This window comes from Astatotilapia calliptera, chromosome 9 (genome assembly GCF_900246225.1).
Source record: "Astatotilapia calliptera chromosome 9, fAstCal1.2, whole genome shotgun sequence".
Classification (NCBI taxonomy): domain Eukaryota; kingdom Metazoa; phylum Chordata; class Actinopteri; order Cichliformes; family Cichlidae; genus Astatotilapia; species Astatotilapia calliptera.
In genome coordinates this window covers 2,364,626-2,381,476 of record NC_039310.1, presented here as the reverse complement: position 1 = coordinate 2,381,476, position 16,851 = coordinate 2,364,626, and positions in this window count along the sequence as shown.

Here is a 16,851-nt window from a genome sequence, read left to right as displayed (position 1 = left end):
CCAGTAAAAATACTGAGAGATACAGGGGCCTCTCAGTCCATCATTAGAGAAAACGTCTTACCGTTTTCTGAGGAGTCATTTTGCCAGTCCAGTGTTATTGTCCAGGGAGTAGAACTCGGATTTGTATCTGCCCCTTTGCACACTATTCACATTCAGTCTTCATTAGTCAGCGGAGTTGTTAAAGTGGCTATTCGTTCTGCGTTGCCCATACCAGGCATTGACTTCATCCTAGGTAATGACCTTGCTGGAGGCAAGGTCATACCCATTCCTGAGGTGTTAGACAGACCCGAGCTGAGCCGGGATTCTGACTCAGCCCAAGACCAGCTTGCCATCTTTCCAGCTTGTGTAGTTACGAGGGCCCAGACAAAAAAGTATGGTCCTGACTTGGCCGATTCCTTTATGAGGTCAGATCCCGTTGGTGATGTGATTAACTTTACCTCTGGATCTAAGGTTCAGGCCACAGTTCCACCTGCTGACAAAACACAACCAGTTCTGGATTTGCCAGTCTCCCGAGAGGAGTTCATTATTGCACAGAAAAATGATGTAACCCTGTCCAAGTGTCATTCCTCCACTCTCAGTCAACAGGATGCCAAAGGGAAAAAGCTGGCTTACTTCTCTGACAAAGGTCTTCTGATGCGCAGATGGACAAGTGAGGTCTCGGAAGACGCTGACTGGTCTGCAGTATATCAGGTGGTAGTACCTACTGCTTATCGTACCCAGGTACTGTCCTTAGCACATGACCATCCATGGTCAGGACATTTGGGGGTTAATAAAACATACACCAGAATTCTGAAACATTTCTTCTGGCCCGGACTGAAATCTGATGTTGTTCAATACTGCCGTACTTGCCATGTATGTCAAATGACCGGCAAGCCAAACCAAGTAATCCCCCCCGCTCCTCTCTGTCCTATCCCAGTAATAGAGGAGCCATTTCAGAAAGTGATTGTTGACTGTGTGGGGCCTCTACCTAAAGCTAAAACTGGAAACCAGTTTCTGTTGACGATCATGTGCGTTTCGACCAGGTTTCCCGAGGCAATCCCACTACGGAGAATAACAGCTCAGATTGTTGTCAAAGCACTGTTGAGATTCTTTTCAACCTTTGGTCTGCCTAAGGTTGTGCAAACAGACCAAGGCACTAACTTTAAGTCTAGAGTGTTTGCCCAAGCCCTGAAAACATTAGGCATTGAACACATAACCTCGAGTTCTTACCATCCTGAAAGTCAGGGGGCACTAGAGAGGTTTCATCAGACTTTGAAGTCTATGTTAAGGAAACACTGTTATAGTTCCCAACGGGACTGGGATGAAAGTGTTCCACTTGTTTTATTTGCCTGTCGGGAAGCAACCCAAGAATCTCTGGGATTTAGTCCCAGTGAACTTGTGTTTGGGCGTGAGATGAGGGGTCCTTTGAAGGTTTTTAAAGAGAGGCTGGCTACACCGGTTGACAACACCAAAAGCCTTCCAGAGTACGTCAAGACACTGAATGACAGGTTGAAGAGGGCTTATTCCTTAACCAGGAACGTATTAGCCACGTCACAAGCGAAAATGAAGAGACACTTTGATCAGCGGGCTGTTGACCGTTCATTTCTGCCAGGTGACAGAGTGCTCCTTCTCCTTCCGGTGCCCGGCTCCTCTCTCTCCGTTAGGTTCTCTGGTCCTTATGTTGTAGAGAGAAAACTCAGCAAGACTAACTACATTATTCAGACCCCGGATCGCAGACGTCCCACTCGGGTGTGTCATGTCAACATGATGAAGCTGTACAACTCTCGTGAACCTTCAGCTGTGCCATCTGTGGTCCAAGAGCAAGTGGTTACGTCTCCGATGGCTTCGGTGACCAAGGTGGAGATTACTCCAGATGAAGATGGGTTGGTGTTACGAGGTGCTGAGCCTCAAAGTGCTCGACTGGGTAATTCTGTGATATTGTCAACCCTAACACAATACCTGTCCCACCTTCCTGCTGAACAGAGCAATGATATTATAACACTCATATCGGGATTCCCATCTCTGTTCAGTGATATCCCGTCTCAAACCACTGTCATAAAACATGATGTGGTGCTCACTAACCCTACACCAATCAAACAGCGCGCTTATCGGGTTAGTCCTGCAAAGAGGGAAATCATAAAACAGGAAGTTGAGTATCTTCTTCAGAATGGATTGGCAGTGCCAAGCTCCAGCTCTTGGAGTTCACCATGTCTCTTAGACACTAAGTCAGATGGAAGCCCAAGATTCTGTACGGACTTCCGAAAGGTGAACTCTGTCACTGTACCCGATGCACATCCCAGGCGTCAGGCCTCCTCTGATTGGCCAGTTCGAAGTTGATTGGCAGGTGTCTATTGGCTGGTCTGGGCTCAGTTGGCCAATCACACTCCAAGGAACACTACAAATGAGCCGCTCCCTGGCCAGCTGGTGGCTGCTGGCTTCTGCTTTGACAAACATTTGCGAACAGGCATCTTTATGTTGTGTGTGGTGGGAGGCTGGACAGGTAAGCCGGGGTACCCTATACACTGGTTGTAGATTTTACTCTGTTAGTCACACTAGGTTATGCGGTTGATGCCACCCTTGTATGTTTTCACTGACTTTTATCGAGTAGCTAGGTAGGCCTTTTGTTTTGCATTTTTCTTTCAGTTAGGCTAGGCCCTGGAAGCTACCGACCTCTTTTTGTTTTATTACTTTCTTTGATTTGGATCAACCGCTCAGTCCTCCTCCCCCACCTCTTTACTGTTGTTAAATTTGACTATCCAGGCAAGCACCCAATAAATCCTGCCTGATACTTAACTGTTCTGTGGTCTTCCTCCTTCATTGATTGTGGTTGTCCAGTGTTGCTGTCTCCTTCCTACCTTTGCCTCCGCCATGGTGGGGGGGACGTAACACATATAAGAGTGACAGTAAGAGCTAGAGGGGTCCGAGGAAGAGGAGTCCATGTGCAAGGTGGAGGTGTAGTTGGAAAGGCTCAAGTTTCAGAAGAAATTCGGGCAAAGAGTGCCACCTGTTCTAAACAGAAACACTGTCAATTTTATCATCAGCATTCTTCAACAGGAGAACAGGTAATGTTGCTGTGCAGTACATACAGAAATATCTTCAATGATACACTTTATGTAATTGTTTCCTCATTCCCATTACATGTGTTCTTTATAGAATCCAAAGGCTGCCATTCTCTGGGGTAGAGGGAAAATGTTTAGTGCTGAGCAGGAGGCAGCTGTTGTGAACATCGTTGTTGCAAACAATGCCGTAAGGGTGCGTGAAATCAGGCCATCTTTAGCAACATCAACAACTTGAGTCTGGCCACCACTGGCTGCGTCTTAAGAAGTAACCATATGGCCATGAAGCAGCTCTACAGAGTTCCATTTCAAAGGAACTCTGATGTTGTGAAGGAGGCCAGATGCCAATATGTGGAAACATTACTATACTGTAATGCCTTGTCATATTATACAGTTAGAGTCAACTGGATACACTTTTCATTGTAATTTTACCCTTTTTTACTTAGAGAAAAATGGAGCTTGAAGCTCAGGGGGCACATCATGTCTTCATTTATGTTGATGAAGCCAGCCTCGCTCTCTGTAAAAGCAGAGACGTGGAAAGAATCTCATTGGGTACAGGGCCACTTTCACAGTTTCAAGACAGACGTGCACCAACATAACCATGTGTACTGCCATCTCAAATGATGGTGTCTTATGCCATATCCCCACTATTGGCCCATACAACAGCGAACGCCTCATAACCTTCCTGAACACACTTCACGAAAGGCTGATCCCACCTGAGGAGAGACGGCTGTCGAGGCCTAGCATGCCACTCTTTTCATTATCTGGGATAATGTGGCGTCGCATCACTCTTGCCTTGTCAATAAGTGGTTTGCAGTACTCCCTCATATGATGGTGCAGTTCCTCCCAGCATATTTCCCATTTTTGAATCAAAGCATTTCTGATTCCTTGTAAGAAGGCAGATTTGATCCACCCTATGTAGAAAGATAACAAATGGCATAAGTATGAAGGCTATGTAATGAGCTACAGTTCCAAGGAATGGTGCACTGATTCACACCGAGGACTGTATTTTTTTGTCCATTGTGTAATGATTGATTGGAAGAGCTCATACAAGTTGTAGTGTTTGAAGGCAAAATTTGCTTTTGTTTCATATTTTAAATGTTTTGGGAAAAAAAATGTGTCACTCTGTTTTTGTCTAAAATTAATATTGTTGTTAACAAACTTGCGAAAAAACACCCAATGTATTAAATGTGATACAAAAATAAATAATAAATGTTTAATAAAAATATATCATACACAACATGATATAGCAAAAAAAATGTGGATTTTGTTATAATGGTGTATGAATGTCTCAGTTGCAAGACTGAATTTTCTGGCTATTTTTTGATGGGTTGGGTCTGTCAGGGTTAAGACTCCTCCTTACCTATGATGATAGTCACATGCCGTGATGCCCTTTAAGGTGTTTTTCAATAAGCAACTTTAGACCTGGATCACCTGATCCAGTTACCTACTCTTTTCCAGATGGCAGGTTTTGTATGAGCTAACTGCCTTCTTTTAAAGGCCACTGTTACTATTTAACATACTGCCTTACCCTTTTTTAGTTTTTGAGACTTCATGCACAACATATTTTTAAGGAATGAACCAGAAAAAAGTCCGATGTAGCAAAAACCCATACATACAAATTGATATTAATTCTTTTTTTTTTTTTATTTGCCAGCTTAACTAAATACTAAATTAAAAAAAAAATGTTATGGCAATTTTTCAGGCTTTAAAGAGTTAAAAACAAACACACTCCTACTCTGCAAGACTGTTTTCTGTGTAAGAACTCCTGTTAAAACAAAGATGTCCAATTATTACAATGTCAACACAACACCTAAAAGGACAAAAAAAGCATGCAACAAAAACATACCACCGTCATTAAATATCTAGACGTAAAATGGAAAGCCTGGCTAAATACTGAAAATGAACACAGTCTATTCTTTTTCTATACAATCTAACTATTGTGAATGTTTTCCCAGATTTCAGACAGCATCTTTACCATAATGTTGTTTAGAAGCTGTTATCATCATGTTCTAGCAATAACCTGCCCTACAGGTGGTTTTTACCAGGCACATTTTCACTTTGCTTATGTATGGCACAGACATGTATGATTAATTTAAATTGATATTTAAACAAGGAGATAGAGTACATACAGACATTCCTACTTATATACACTATGAGATTACTATTTGTGTATATTTTGGACATGCACTGCTCTACAAGATATCCTGTCTTTCTTTTTTCTTTGAGTCCTTTGGGCCATCACCCAGAAATTCAGCAAGGTCTGGCATGACTGTGAATATCTCAATCATTGAAATGCAGGGCAAGAGATGAGTAGAGAAGCTCCCACAGGAAAGCAGAGTGAGGAACCACATCTTCAATCTAAGGATACCAAGTGGTAGTTTTTACTGGACAGCAGCTTCCTGCAAATAACCCCCTTATTGATTGGCCAGTTAATCTAATGGGAAATTCAAGCTAAGATTGGCTGCTGTGAAATGAGAGAATGATTAATAACACTGTAGGAAAATTACCTGTATAAACGGACACCTACTGCTTCTCTACAGTATATCTATTCATGACACAAAAACACTGTGTAGAATCAGAATCTTAAACCACTCATTACAATGTGTTCATTTTTGTTACAAATCAAAAGGTGTTCATATTTTTTCACTATGTTACTATGTTCTTTCTTGGTTCATATTGAGGAAACATACAGCTGCATTCCTACAAAGAGCACATTCCCAGTTACCATCATTAGGCCCATAATACCACCTATACCAGAGTGTGACAAGGACAGGAGGCTGAGTATATCTTTGCTTTCACACACACTAATTAGGCCACAGTTTTTATTTACAGTAAATATTTTGCTCAGTACTTCCTATTACCATGTTATTCATCCCTCGTGAAAAATACATATTAAAGGCTACCTGATCTGTTGACAGAAAAAAAACACAGTTGCTAATACTGGACGGCGCTCAGGAGAGCGAATTGTCTGCCAATTGGAATATTGGTGGTTTGATCCCTGGCTTCTCCAGTCCACATGCTGAGGTGTCCTAGGAGAAGATAAGGCACCCAGTATTGCCCCATATGAATCCATTGGAGTGTGACGGTGTGTATGACAGGTGGAAAACAGTGTATGAATGTGTGTGAGAATGGGTCAATGTTTTTTGTAGAAGTGGGAAAGCGGAATACAGTGTAAATATCACTCGGCTTAATTGTCTTAAAGGTTAAAGTGGCTGTCTTGTGTGATTGTTTGAATTACAGGAAACTATGATGCTACCTGGGGTGGCTGTAGATAGAGCAGGTTGAGCCCACACTGCTTCAGTCATGGCAGATATCATTGGGCAAGATACTAACCCCAAGTTGCTCTGCCATCACAGTGTGAAAGTCAGATAGAAAGCACCTAAGCTTAAAGCATGTTGTATAAAGTGCTTTGCATGCTCAGGTAGAGTAGAAAAGCAAAACAAAGAGTGAGGACATTTAAAAAATAAAACAACCTTGCAAAAACGACAAACTCCCATGTCCTTGCTAAAGTTCTAGTGATAAATGTAACCAAGATCCTTACACCATCATACTCACCCATCCTTTATTTTTGTCTTTATTGGTGTTTCTCATGTGAGATCATGTGCACATTACTTGTAGGATGCGATAAAACTGTTGGTTGAAGGGAAGGCTCTGTATTCCCGAGCTGGCTGGCAGTGGTTCCTCGAGGTTGTTGGCTTTTCCTTGGTTAAATCAGATGCCAAGAAGGTGCTACATCGAAAAACCTTCTAGTAATGTCTTTTGGTTGGTAGCTGATTGTTACCTGCCGATTTTTGGCTTTTTCACCAATCACGAAAAACTGACAAGCAGTTATGCAACTTGAAAGAATGCAATGCAAATGGGAAATGGAGATGGTTCACTTTCAAAGTAAAAGTTGTTCTTTATGAAATTTGTTGACTGCAGCACTAAGGCCCAAATTTTTCAGTTTGTGCCAGTTTCACTGCAGCTTGGAGAATAGCTGGCCAGTGTTTGTAGACAAGTCCATCTTTTCCACACCAATACCAATATGGAAGGGGAATACTCATTTTTCCCTCACAAATAGCAGTTGCCAGATGGTTGTGGGCTGGTCTGTAGGCCTGGGTGACTGGCAGATGTCCAAAATAGGGGACTAGTTAATGTCATGTGGTTAATGGTCATGTGTCTACAAAACATGTTAGTATCAAGTATCTTCCTTTAACACTATCATGTAATTATAGCTAAACATCTGAAACAATGTGCATTTTAAATAGTTGCTCCCTTCTCAAAATAAGGACAATATCTCATCTGGTACACGACCAACTATGCCTCACATCCTAGTTTAAAGGAATTATGATTCAGAGGCTCAGTAATCAAGTTTCACTTTATTCTGTTTCCATATATTGTTTTAAAGAGAAAGAGCTGTGCTATTACTCAGGTTCTCAACAATTATGTTATACCTAATCTCTGTGTGGGACCATACTGTGACCCTGTGCTTCAGCGGTAGGGCGAGCAGGGTGGGGATACCTTTCCCCTTAAGCATTTCCGCTGTACAACAGGAGTGTCATTCTTTTTATGATTCATATTGTGTTAAATCGTGTCGGCAGTGTCCTCTGTTTCATATCATGTTTCCTTATACTAGCCTCACAGGCAGTTCTCTGTGCACATGGAAATATGCACTGAAAATACTGAGCTCTTTGTACTATGGCAACACTAGAGATGGGAATTAATAAAAACTTATTGATTCCATTGTTGATATCATTTATTGATTTGATTCCTACCTCTAGGCAACATTCTGGTTTGTGCTGTCAGTTATGTTACCCTCAATGCCAGTCAATCATTTGACCCTTAAGGCCAATTTGTCCTCAAAGGCACAAATCCGAACTCTTTGGCATTTTTTTACACAGAAACCCAGCAATTAAAAAAAGATCAAGGCAAGCTGTTAGACAAAGCTGAATATTTCTAAATGTATTTTTAAAGTTTTGGGTTTTTTTTTTACTAAAGATGCTTTCACATTCATTGTTCATTGTTCATCTGTCTATAGTAGCATAGATGCACTTATTTTTCTAAAGAAACATAATTTTTCTTATCTTTGTAAGCTTTAAACTGCATTTTACGTCTCCAGTTTGATTAAAATTGGTTACACTTTATTCTAGACAGATTAAAGGAGATACAGTATCTTGTCTTTCCATTTGCAAATAAAACATTTGTGAAAGCGAAAGAAGTTCTGAAAAAATCATATACAGTGTTTTTTTTTCTTTGCATATAAAAGAACAACTAGAAAGTACAATAGAGGTAAAATGATTTACTTTTTTTCATATAGATCATATAGGAATCCGCCAGCCTGCACATTAATGCAAACTGCTATTAATATCACCAGAAATCCACCCTCCAAAAAATAAAATAAAAACTTTAGTCTGACACCATGTGTTGGATGTAACCTCTTCCCTTTTATTACACTGGCCATAAAATCATCAAATGCCAATGCTCTTGTCTGGTGATGGTGCTGTGATGACTGATAAAAAGAGCAAAAATGCAGTGGCTGCATTGTTTTAAGTCTTTTTGAACTGATTTCATAAAAAACAGTTCTCACATCTTCAAAATTAGTCTTAAAATTGTGCAACATGGCTTGTGTAAACAGACCACACCATCCTTCTAAAAGGATAGTCAGTTTATTGCATGCAGGTACATTCTGAATACTAGTCTGCATATAAACACACACACAAATATTATATTGTCCTGTGTCATATTCCTGCCATTTTCTGTTTATGTATACTTGGAAAGTATTCTATCAGCAGTGCGTAAAGCAATATTGAAAGAGCATTTAGCTGATGCTCGAGAGGTTTCAATGCAGCAACTCAACAATGGAATACTGATTTGCTTTCCTTCTCCTTAATAATCAGATGATGTTGAGATGTGTGAATTGCTTGAACTCTGGGGAAGCATCAGTGTGGGCTTTAATCTGCAGATCTATGAGCTGCCCCATATGGTAAAACAATATATTTTAAAATGTATTTCGAAATATATTTCAAAATATACAAAAAATGGCCAAAAATATGTGCGCTAAAATACATTTTAAAATATATTTACCACCCACTACAATGCATCATCACCTACTTGTGCATTTTTTTTAGTGGTTGCAAAGTAAGTTTGTGCTGTATGCAATTTTAGATACACAGAAAGTCTTCACTTACTATATACGGCTGTCATAGTGTCCTTATCAAGGGCAGTTCATCACTCTGCGCTGATCTCAGTTTTGCTCTGTCCTCCTATAAAAAGCATGAACATTTGAGTATCTGACTAGTTTTAGATTTCCAAAAATTTGATATTTGTACAACTAAACATTTGAACTACAATGATATGCTATTGAGAGATACTTTTATGGGTACTTTTTGGTAAAGAAACTGGTGACAGAGAAGTAGGCTTTTTAGAATACTATTAGCTAACCATTTGAACTGACTTTCAAAGCTGTTTACCTTTTAAATTGCTGTGGATCAAAACCTCCAGTGGGGAGGCGGCCATTGGAAGAACACACACCACTGAACCTGAAAATAACAAAAACAAACAAACAAACAAAAAACAGAACAATATATAAGAGGGTAATAAATCTCTTCTGAAGCAATATAGTTCATTTTGGGTGAAAAACAAAACATTCCTCTAAAATATATATACTGACATCAACAATCCACATCATGATTGTAATTATTTCCGTCCTAGTCCATCTACTGCTCTGTGCACGTGTCAAGCACTACGACTGTATCTATGCATATAAATTCACCATATATATCCTGCAAAAATGTCTTGTTATGGTCAAAAAAGGCCAACAAAAAAGGCATTCAAAATAAATAAATAATAATAAAAATAACATGATGTAATTAAAATGCACAACTTACATTAAGGACATCTGCATTTGTATCCACAGGCTAAAAGTAAAACAGTAAATGTGTTAGTAATAGTCCGGGTGTTTGTAAAAAACAAAAAAACAAAAACGAGGCAGTAACTGTGACTCTTCTAGTCGGATGCAAAATGCAGAGATTTAAATTTACATTACAGTACTGCATGTACAGGTAGCTGTGTTGTGAACTGTAACTGAATATCAGAGAATCTCAGAGAAATTAAATGTATTTATTTTTTGAATTTATCAATCATAAAATGTTTTGTAGACCTGTTACGATAACAACTTTTTGTTGGTCTGTATATTGCCCCATAAACAATTGCAACAAGTTATGTCATTGTCATTTTAAGACGATTTTATGTCTTTGAATGTACAATCATAATATAACACCATAATAATGCAAGATCTACACACTTTCAATTGACAAACCAAAATCTAATTCTTAAAGTATTTAGATCATTGAAATTAGGAATCAAAATATTAGATACCTTAAAAACTTGTATAAATAGTAAATTTTCTAACAAATAGAAAACAATGTTATTTAATGTTATGGTTTTGTTATTATTATATTTCATTTTTGTAACAAATACTTACTTTAGGAGGATGGGAGAGGGCAGCATGTGCTGACTGATGTTTGCTAGGTTTATATGATTGTAAACTGCACAAAAACAACAACAGCAACAACATTAATGATAACGACAAACAAAATTACTTAGATTTATGTAAATCTAACATCAGGAAAATCTGCATTCGATTTCATGGGCTGAAATAAATAGGCAGGAACATTACTGCTAAACAACCAAAAAAACTCCAAAAAGCCTAAAAATGATTAAAAAAGCAAGGAAATGTGGAACATTATAATTAGTGAATATTAATAAAGCATAACTGTGCTTTGTTTCTAACCTTGGTAAGTACTCTGTAGCCAGAAGGAGAGGTGGGATTTCTGTGAAAGTCAAATTAAATGTGAATAGGTTTTGACAGTTATTGTATATAACAAGTGTAAACAGTTTTATTTGTAATTTTTTTCCCTTTCTGAGAAGGCAGAATAATAAGAAAAGGCAAAAGCACATCACTATATAATTAATTAAGTTACATATTTTGATTACCAAATTATGGAAGCATGGAGCTGCCACCCAGGCAAAAAAAAAACAGAGCTATATCACGTTACAACGTGAAATGTTTATTGTTCTAACATTATCCTTTTCATGTCTGTGAAGGTTCTCAGTCATCCAGGTCATCGTAGTCAAAGGAGCTTGCAAAGAAAAGCGTCTGGACTTCTTTAAGTTGCTTGAAGACTAAAGCAACTTAAAAAACAAATTCTCAGAACTGAAGAAGCTTCTCAGATGAGAGGTGAAACGTCTTCAAGCAACTTAAAGAAGTCCAGACGCTTTTCTTTGCAAGCTCCTTTGATTATCCTTTTCATGTTTGTATAATATAATATCACGGTATTACAATATACATAATTATCACGTTCGCACAATATTGTACAAACGTTAAAATTATGTATATTGTAATAACGTGATATTACATTGTTCAAACGTGAAAAGTATATTGTACAAACATGATAGTATATTGTTAGCACGATATACTTTTCACGTTATAACGTGATATACTTATATTTCTCTTTTGCCTGGGTGGCAGCTCTACACTTCCGTGCCAAATAAGCAAGAATAAAGTAATATTATATTTGAGAAAAGGCAACTGCTATCTTGATGATGGAGGCTTCGTAGACTGGCCACCCGCCTTTTGGCTCCTTTTCGCCACTCCACGAAATAAAGGTCCGTTTCCTCCATGCCGGCTAATGTTACAAAAAACATCTTAAAAAAAATGGTAATATTCTGGCAGCTGGGGCGCCAAAATACTACCGTAAAATAACAGAAAATAACTTCCTCATAAAAATACAGTTATTTCCAGTAATGAAAATACAGTTTGTTGCCCTAATTTGACATGGGATTCTGCCTTTTCCAAGTGCTTTTAGACATTAAATTAGGAACATTTTAACGTGATCAAACAATGAAATTACCTATAAACAAGGTCAATGAATGTGGCAATATGAATCATAATACGTAAATGTACAGCAATATACAGTTAACAGTTGGTTTAAATAATAAGGGATTGCATGCCCTGGGACAGACTGACAGAGGCAAGGCTGCCATATCGCACCATCGGCCCCTCTGGCCATCACCAGCAGGCGAAGAGTCTTGACCACGGACACAATACTGAGAGTGTCCGAGCCGGGGCTCGAACCGGCAACCTTCTGATCACAAGGCAAACTGCCAACTCTTGAGCCACGATCGCCCTAACTAGCAATGATAATAATACTTATGTGATGTAACACAAGCTTATAGGAATCATGTTATATATTTTTCCATAGTATTACATTTGGATTTAACAGATCATTCTCTCACATAACAGACAAATATTTGTGAAATCATGATACATTTCTGAATGTATTTTTACAATCTAAATATGCATATGCACCAAAAAATATATTTAAAAACAAGTAAATTGTGTTTTACTATATTTACAGTGATGTTATGTTATTTTACCTTTGACATGTAAAATCACAGTCTACTTATGTACATTTAATGATACTCTAGAAAGACGGTACAAAACTGTATACTTTGACATTACTATTTTTTGGAACAGTGCAGTGCTTCAGTGCTTGAGAATCTTTCAAAATATATGTGAATGGTTTTCGTTCTGTCACTTGTCTTCTTTCCTCTGCAGGAACTTTAAACTTCATAAAGTCTAAATGCATTTGTTCTTTCAAAATCACTGAAAGGTATCTAGCATTGTCATAGGTGGCAGCCACATTTAGACAAGCGTTATGTTGTAGCACTGCTGAAATTGTAATGGAAATGTCTCCACCAGACAACCTCAGTTAGACCATTCACAGTTGAACCTACGATAATCCCATGAGAGTGATGCTCAACATGAGATACAAAAGAGGTTTGGCTTTAGAAGGTGATCGTTGAAATGTTTGTAAAACTGTTTGTAACTTTGTTTAAATGTGTTTTTATATAAGCATCTCCTATAGTTATGTGGCCCAAAAATGCTGGAAAAAAGTATGAAATTTCAATCCACATCTATGTAAGTATATAGCATACATGTTCGAAATAAACTCTTTTATCTTATATATCTTTTATCTTTATCTTATCTTTTCATCTTGAAATGATATTTAGACCATCTGTTATTTCAGCTTTGCTTTTTTTTTTTAAACACTTTGGAAAGCTATGATCTTTCTGTCTTCCTCCTCAGACACTACTGTTTCAATTTATTTATGTGATTTCCTTCTTCTTTCTAGCGTTAGAGGAAGTTTCTCTCTTACAACACTGTCAGCTTCATCTGGGGATAAACACGTTTGCTTACTGTATATATAGGAATATACATGGTAGAATGCAAATAATATTAATAATAATACATTTTATTTGAGGGTGCCTTTTTAAAACCCAAAGTCACCTTACAAAGAAAAAAAGATATCAATAAAACAATAGATTAAAATACAAAACAAAAAACAAATACAAAAAATAAAACAAACAAATAAATAAACATGATTTGACAGCAAGCCAGTTTTGTATGTACAATGTATATTGGTTGCACAAGACTGTTGGTTTAGATTGAGTTAGATTCAAGAACATTGTGGTAAGAGCAGAATAGGCTGGTCCTCATCTGTTTCCAATTTTGCACATACAGTTGTTTTTTGCGCAGGGTAACAACATTTCTGCTCAAATATTAGTAAATCCAGGTGCCTATAATATTTTTCTACTATAAATTACAAATAGGTTTGTCTGTTTCAGTATATGAAAATGTAGCTGTTAAAGCTGAAGTATGTAACACAATGTCAGAACTGTCAGCAAAAGTCTATCATTTTTACAGTGACATTTACCGTACACACAATCACTGTCAAACAAAGCAGTCATTCACATCCGTGCATTGCCTATGTTTTTTCACAGTGGCTTTAAAATTTCCATTTGCTGGAGGAAAATATACATTATCACTGCTTGAATTAGCTGCCAGGGGGTAAGTGGGTACCACAGTGGTGATGGAGGTCAGCACTGAGGCATAAATTACATATGGATTTCTTGGGTTTGCCCATAAACTTTTCGCATCCAGTGCCCCAGGGGGAAGAATGTATGGATAAAACTAATTGTACTGTGCTCCTTCCTGTCAGCTGATGAATTAATTTCCACCTGCTGATGCTCAGCTAGCACAGCTAAACACTTGAGCAACTCATTATGTTGCCATGCACCCTAGGGACAGAATCATTTTGCATCCAGTCAAAATAAAGCTAATGCAATAAAATGAAAGACAGCTATGGCAGTGAAAATCGTGCATGTTAGTACGGAGTATCTTCTGAAGTACCAGGAATTTCCAAGCATTTAGTTTGTTGTCTCAAAGTTAATGAACCAAACGCAGGATTAGAATTAGAAGATCAAAAGAGTGAGTGAGCAAATGATATATAGACATTAGTATTAGTTAATAACAAGGCCTAGGATATCTTTGACAGGATTTGAACAGATCATTTTGTAGTCAGTGAGTGAGGTGGAAGAAAACTGTGCAATCTGACCTGATTGAGAGTAGATCTGAACAGTGTTTAGAACAGCGAGGTTTGTGGGGTCATCAAGAGTGATTGAAGGACAGTAAAACCATCAACCACCACTAATGGTGACTGTCTTTGTCATCGACTGAAAGGAGCCTTGTTGCAGAACAATAGATTTTAATATTTTCACTGAAAAGAGGCAAATGTTTGTCTCCACTGCTGATCCACTGATGGTAGTTCAACCACATTGACTTTAACAGTAACTTGAACTTAATTTGCATTTGGTGCTAAAGCATCCCTCTGTGCTCTCTGCTATGTGTCTGACTACGTTTCTGCAAAGCCCACAGCTACCACTTAGCCTGTCCAGAGGAGCCGAATATCTATCAGCATTATGAAACCAAACGTTTGATCAAAGGATTTGGGATTATCAAGAACTTGCAATTTAGAGTGTAAAAGAAGCAGCTGATAGGTTGAACTGCTAAAACTGTTTCGGCTGACAAAGTAGATAAGACTCAAGAAGAGTGCAGGGGAGAAACCCACAATACCATTTCCATAGTATTAGAGTGTGTGTGGGTGTGTTTGCATGCACGAATATCTTTGTGAATGCCTTGAGCATTTTCTGCAATAAGACAGACTATCTCTGCCCCATTTAACATTCCGATGTTTTCAAGCAAACAGGTAAAATGACTAATTTCCTTGAAGCAAAGTGTAATTTGTTGGAAACCTTATTAAGATCCAAATGATTTGTCTTTTTTTATTTAGTTATTGCCCAAACTTAACCTCTTGATGAGCTTTTATAAATATCCACAGAGATCAAAGCAACAGCCTGAAGAGCTCTGTGCGACTTGCGCTGCACTCTCACTTTTCTGAAAGCCAAATTTTAAAGAGTGTCAGTGGAGAAGAGCTTGACACCTTTTGTCAAAGGGGAATAGAAGCGTGAAGAAGTGGTAATTTTACTAAATGATTGTTTCAAAGTGTTCAATCTTAGAGGGAAAAAATGCACAATGTGAAGCAGGTGAAGCAGGGATGTCATCCAGAATGTTAAATGGGACCTTTTGTTGCTCATTTCCTACTCCATGTTTTTATTCAAGGACTCTGCTGGAGTAGTTTTGAATAAAAACTAAAATATCCCTATGTATCTTATGCTGGGTTTTGCTGCTCTTTAGCTCATCCACTGTGTAGCCTCATATATATGAGGGGATCTGCTGGAGCCACTCGCCAAGCTTGGGGGTCACTGCAACAAATGCTTCGATTACCACTGGGACCACTGTTACCTTCACCCTCCACATCTTCTCGAGCTCTTCTCTGAGCACTTGGTACTTCTCCAGCTTCTAGTGTTGCTGTCACTCATTATGGCTACATCGATCACTACGGCCGTCTTATCCTATTTGTCTACCACCACTATGTCCGGTTTGTTAGCCATCATCATTTTGTCCGTCTGTATCTGGAAGTCCCACAGGATCTTAGCTCGGTCATTCTCCACCATCCTGGGGGCATCTCCCTTCTGTATGCTATGCCGGCCACTTGGTTATGGCAAGTGGTTATGCTATGGTTATGCTAGCGTCTTGCACCCTGCTGTTATGTGCTGGATTGTCTCAGGGGCATCTTTACACAGCCTGCACCTGGGGTCTTGCCTGGTGTGATTGCTCCTCCTTCTTGGGTTTCTGCTGCCTGAGGTATTCACAGAGCATGCGGTTGGTCGTGGCCTGATGTTCCTGATATATTCATGAATGTTTGGTGTCTCATCCTGGACTGTGGTACTGACCCGCCCTCCTTCCTTCCACTTAGCGTACAGTCTCAATGTGCTGAACTTGGGGTGAAACCCTCCATGCATGGTCAGGAGCTTCCTGGTCTTGATGTCAGTGGCTTCTGTCTCCTGTGGCCAGCTTATTATCCCAGCAGGGTACCTGATCACAGGCAGGGTGTAGGTGTTGATAGCCTGAATCTTGTTCTCACTATTCAGCTGACTCCTCAGGACTTGTCTGACCCTCTGCAGGTACTTGGTGGTTGTAGCTTTCCTAGCGGCCTCTTCCTGGTTTCCATTTGCACTTGCTCATGATACTTGTATATATGGCAGATATGGTTCTAAGGCTTACATGTACATACCCAGTTTTCACTGAAAATCACCTTTGTAACATCCATCCATCTGCTTATCAAATTTGGGGTGTTGGTGGCGCTTCTATAAATTATTATATGCCAAAAATAATGAGATAATAACACTCAACTAAAAAAATTGATTGTATGATGCTGTAATACTTTTATCTTCAATGACCTTTTATAAAGCAATAAGAGCTGGTGTACAGTTGTTAACACTATAACATAACTGTCATCATATTTAATGATCTACAGTATAACTTCAATGTGATGTGACACAACTGGTCAAACAGCGATAAGTGGAAGAG